Genomic DNA, 5639 nt, shown 5'->3' with positions numbered 1-5639 from the left:
GTTTATTTACATTGATTTGGACGTGTACTTTTGGCATCGCCAGCTATGTGGCACAATTTGCATATATGTGTAACACGCTTCCACCTAATTTCTGCGCCAGCAAAATTTTGTGTTCAGGGCTCAACATTAACTTTCTGAAGTAGCAGCTACTTGCCAACTGGGCAACCAGACATGGGCTTTTGGATGCCACATTAGCAGCTAGCTAAGCCAAATGGTTTCATCCTGTATAGTTCATGCTACTACTTGAAGTTAAAGCGTTTATAAGTCTGGCAAGGCTAAGTTTATACAAGTACCCAGCGAGCCACAGACACACAGACGATTGTTGCTTTATATATTATGATAGATAGATGGTGCAGATCAGCAGGGGTTGTTTTTTTTTGGGGGGGGGGGGGGTATGCAAAAGTAGTAGTAGTAGGCGCCAAGTGGATATGATATCTTATGTGTATGCAATGTACGCATGTGCTTCAATCATTCTTGTGTAGAATATAACATGAATGGTTACTGAGCAATTTGATGGTCAGGCGATTAGAGTCAAGGAGATTCTATTCTTGTAGAACATGTAACTAGTAATCATATCATATCTATCATTTTTGCTAATAATGTAGAGATAAAATATCATTCTAATAATGTTTTTTGTCTTTGTTACAGATAATTTACGAGATACATGCTTGTCTCTCTCTCTCTCTCTCTCTCTCACACACACACACACACACAGACACACACACTCAACCTTTTTTATTCTCATATAGTAAGTATTCCAAGATTTTTATTTTCACAAATTTGAAAGACACTAAATTGTTACTTTATTATTGTTAACCTGAAGAGCATCGGATTCTGTTAAATATCCAATTGGCATTGGGGGAACACCGAATCATCAATCCACGTTTAATGTAGGAACAGCAAATCGCATAGTGTTATACTAGATACCCTGAGTTGGTCCCAAATATCAGTCTTGAAATAGATGAAATCTTGTTTATTACAGGATTGCCTTTATTACAACTGAGTTGAAAGACTGAACATGTTGTTTAATGGTTCAATCTCTCTAAACAACTGAGGAATTTGTATTTTTAAACAATAGCAATTCTAATTACCGGTATGCTTTTCTTGTTGATTTTTTGCAGCCTGTCATGGGAGGGTTAAAAAAAAAAATGCCCTGCATGTCTTGCATCCATTTTTAATGGGTGCAAAATATGCCCAGTATGCACGGCACCACAGCCACAGAAGCTGAGGCAAAAAAAACAACTAGAAAGCTTCAATGAAAAAAAGGAAACCTGGGAGGCCAATACCAAAAAGAATCAACTGACCTCCCATCTGATGGATGATGCTATTATTCTGGTAAGTCATTTGTGCTACATTCAGTGTCGGTGCTCCGCACAAGCAGAACATGCACTGCGCGTGGGGCACCAAGTGCCTGGGGGGCACCAAAAAAATATAGCTCGTAGAAAATCATCATGCCGCAAATCCTCAAATTGTGGCGGGTCTTTTATTTAGGCTACTTAGGTTGTGCAAACCACAGGCCTTTATTCGAGGCAGGCATTTATTTCTTATAAGGCTTCTGTTGAATAATTTTATGTAAAGCCTGTGCTAACAGTTCTCCTGCCCGCTACCGCATCTGTGTGAGCGCGTCCCTACTGGATATTGTGGCCTGTTCACACGTTATGTCTCTTCCTTGCAAACTTGACTAGCTAAACCATTAATGAAAGCAAAGCAACCAGTTACATCTTCATAAAATATCAATTTGCCAGGCATGCCTTCATGGACAACAGGCCTAAGGTATTTTTTCCTGCGTTTTATGGTGAGACACATTTGGAGTGGCATGGTATCAAAAGCAGAAGATTCTCGGTCTAGTTTGGATTTATGCCTAATTAACTTTTGGATTGTTTGATTATATTGCTCAATGTTGGAACTCATGGCCAATATCAAATATGATTGGTATTTTATGCTTCAATGTTCAGTTTAAATTTAGTTCAAACTGTGTCAGGTTTTCCATCCGCTGTTTATTTGCGAGCCAATAGCCACTTCATTCATTTTTTGCACATTAACCTTACTGTGTGTAGCCAAGCCTTATGCCATACCCAAGTAGCCTAAATCAAGGTAATTTTTAATTATGCATGATTTATTTTGTTATTGAATTCGTAGGCTGGGATTCCTCTCAGCAACAATTATGTTTAAAGGTAGCCTACTGCTTTAGCCTTCAGAAGGGGCAGGCAGCCAGGCTACTGACAGAGCGACGTTGGAGACCCATAGTAGATTTACGACTTTTCATTGCCAACAGTAGGCCTATTAAACCAACCAACAATATAAAGTATCCAAAATAGTGGGGGCACCAGAGTGGCACCATGCATTTGTGCTTTGGGCACCCAAATGGCTAGCACAGGCCCTGGTTACATTACCATAGTACTAATGTTAGGTTAAAGGTTGTATCAGTGATGATGAGCGATTTGTAAAGACAAAACACTTTTATAATGTTCAGCTAATATTTTCTCATGGTCGGCTAGCTCTCCTGTCATTCTAGGCGCTGAAAAAGACTCTGGTATTTTTACGCAGCCCATGCACCGCAAACCGCGGAGTCTACCGGACATTAACATTGTGGTTGGTAGTACACCACTAACAATAACCAAGCATTGCATGGATTTTTTAAAAATGAATACTGGTGGTAAGGTTGAGTTATCTCTTGTGTCTTGTTTGGTCCTCAGACAAAATATAAAATGAGTTATATATCGGACAAAAAACGTCTGCTAAGAAATTTGAACATAAACAATAACAAAAACACAGGCAATATCCGCCAGGATCACTGATACAACCTTTAAGAATGAAGTGTCAAAATGAGTAATACCTCTACTATGCTCCTGTAGTGACACGTTCATACATGAATCATGCACACATGCAAATAGACATGCACACCAAACCCACGCACATATTTTCACACCTTTCCCACATACACTCTCAACAAGTACATTCTCAACTAGTACATTCTCAACTAGTGCATTCCCGTAGCATCTGCTAGCCCGTAGCGTGTTGTAATTTATATGTATGTTGCTTTGGATAAAAGCGTCTGCTAAATACATAAACGTAAACATATATCACTGGCACAATTTATAAATGTTTTTTTAAAGTAACAGGGTTTTTTTTTTTTCAGATTGAGAAGCTCAATGCTGTGGGCTGGAGTCCCGTCCTCCTTCTTGAATACCCAAAGAGAAACCCACAAATGCTTCTCCCTCAGGGCCTGAGGTTAAGTGGGGGGGAAAGTAAATGCCTCAATAACATTAAGGACATTTTCACCTTAATGGTTAAAGGTAATTCCACATTTTCTATACATTATAACGTCTCTATACAACCCCAATTCTGAAAAAATGTGGGACACTGAAAATTAGATGACATCAAATAACAAAATGTACAGAAAAATATCATGACATCACTCCTAAATTTCACATTTGACCTTATTGTACATTGTGTATTGTTTGTGTTGCTTGTATTCTTTCAGGAAAGAAAGCGCTGACCGATCCAAACAATTTGCCGGGTCAATGAGAGGAGGCCATCTTCATGTCAGAAAATGTGGCTTTCCACCAAGTGTAGATTAGCAATGGTAATTGCGTTAGGGAAGAAAGTCAGTTGCGGAGAATGTAAGATACAGGCCCTAATCTGTACACTGTATGATGAATTATATGATATGCTTGTTATTTGTGTTCTGTATGTATGTTAACATTTTGATTAACATACTACTATTTGCTTATGTCAAACAGTTTCTAGAAAAGGAAGTGAAGAACGAGTGCCCCCACAACAGCCCTATGTACAAGCAGCAGTACAGAAGAGTACTAAAAAAGAGAAAGACAAAGGTTATTTCCATACACAAAATTGCAAATAAAACAATGGATGATGTAACAGTACTTTTTGATCACTTTTAAAAATGTATAATGGCACTGCGGAATAATTGAAATCAGTGATCAGTAACTGTCAGTATCAGTAATCGTACCAGATAATGCGTTTGTTCATCTTTGTGTTTATGTTCAAAATCCCGAACAAGACACGCCAGAGATAACTCACCCCTATATTATATATAAATATAATATAAAGTATTCTCTGAAAAATATTCACGGCATGTTTTAGTATTGTTAGAGATGCTACCAACCCCAGAATGTTTGTCTGCAGTTACTCTATGTTCCAGTTTATGGGACTGTGTAAATTGACCAGGATGTTTTACAGCTCGTATAGGGAATGTAAAGTGAGTGGACCATGAGGAGATATTAACTGAACATCATAAAAAGTGTTACGTGTCTACAAAACGCTGATAGTCACTGATGTGAAGTGTTAAAATTTGAATGTTAAGTTGAGTGCAATGTTATCTTTTTAAGCAAGACACTATTTTTCTATGTCTTTGTTTGCCTGCCACAGGGGAAGATGGAGATCTTAATAGATTGGGTGCCTTCCAAAATGTGGTGAGTTGGTTATCTTTTACACCAGATACTCACAATTACACAAAGGGAAATTACGTTGTTCCAGCAGCCATACATATACTGTAGGACATGTAAATGTACCAGATTTAGTTATTATAGTCTATGCTATAATTTAGTTATATACCGGTACTGCAGGCTACATGTAAACATATATACCGTAAATCAGTTTATATTGTAACACTCCTGTGTACCTGATGTTTTAGATGGATAGAAAGATACTTTATTGATCCCCAAGGGGAAATTCAAGTATGAACAGTAGGCCCAAGGGGAAATTCAAGTATGAACAGTAGGGTTTTATGGCAATTGGTAGTAGAGTGTTGTCTGGGGTGAGTGTGAGCTATAAACTATTTTTTATTCATTTGCACTCTGAACTTGTAAATGTACTAACCTGAGATGTTGATAATGTAACTTTTGTCAATTCAGAATGTCAGGGCCCAGTTTTTTTTATTTCCATACTGTGGAGTATTCAGATATTTTATTAGTTGTAACACTATTATGACATTGGTTAATCTAAACATCCCTCCACTAGAATATCTAATCAAACTGGAATACAGGTTACAGTCTTTTTCACTAACCATCTTCCCCCTTTTTTTCAGCGGGAAAACCTGTCTGCCAACCTGGGAGCCTGCAAGATAAAGATCTACACACACACACACACACACACTCACTCACTCACTCACTCACTCAACAGTCAACAAATGTTTTAGCTGAGTGTTGTTCTTTTGTATTTTTTTATATAATATAAGTTAATAAAGACTACTACTGAAATAACATCAAAATGTTGAACCTTCATCCTTGAACCTATCATAGCATGATATTGTTAAAGCTGAATTGTTTGCAGGGGAGGGGTGTTGGCACAAAGAGATTTGAACACACTTTATTGCATCTCAAACTAGATCCACACCTGGTAAAGTTAACATAATAAAATATTGACAAATCAACCCATATTTTGCCTTGATGACATTAGTTATCCCGCAACACCAGACACATGTAAAGCTTTGACCATTGTGTAAATGATGCACATGCCTTTCCAACTATTGTCCATTATTCAAATTATTACTGGATACTGTACCAGGTTATGATCTATGAAGTCAATATTACTCTGAAGTACTAGGTCCTTACTACCTCCTGCTCCCATTCAAACAGTTGCCATATTGAATAGGAAGTATCACACATGTTTTACCA

General features: G+C 37.7%; 1 long non-coding RNA gene across 3 annotated transcripts; it reads left to right on the top strand.

Moving 5' to 3' along the window:
- The first annotated feature begins 401 nt into the window (after positions 1-401).
- Positions 402-5219, top strand: LOC143099456 (uncharacterized). Of its 3 annotated transcripts, XR_012981589.1 has the most exons (7): positions 402-748; positions 1122-1335; positions 3140-3296; positions 3485-3623; positions 3744-3836; positions 4393-4436; positions 5051-5219. It is a non-coding gene; the product is annotated as an uncharacterized LOC143099456 (long non-coding RNA). The 3 variants fall into 3 exon arrangements; XR_012981590.1 differs by having other exon boundaries at positions 402-1335; positions 3485-3586; XR_012981588.1 differs by having other exon boundaries at positions 402-1335.
- Positions 5220-5639: the final 420 nt, after the last annotated feature.

This window comes from Alosa pseudoharengus, unplaced genomic scaffold (genome assembly GCF_046254945.1).
Source record: "Alosa pseudoharengus isolate Yale_2024_CS ecotype anadromous, Long Island Sound unplaced genomic scaffold, YU_APseudo_1.1 YU_APseudo_1.1_scf_29, whole genome shotgun sequence".
NCBI lineage: Eukaryota > Metazoa > Chordata > Actinopteri > Clupeiformes > Clupeidae > Alosa > Alosa pseudoharengus.
Note: the sequence above shows the minus strand (reverse complement) of the source record. Positions and strands in the feature narration are given on the sequence as shown.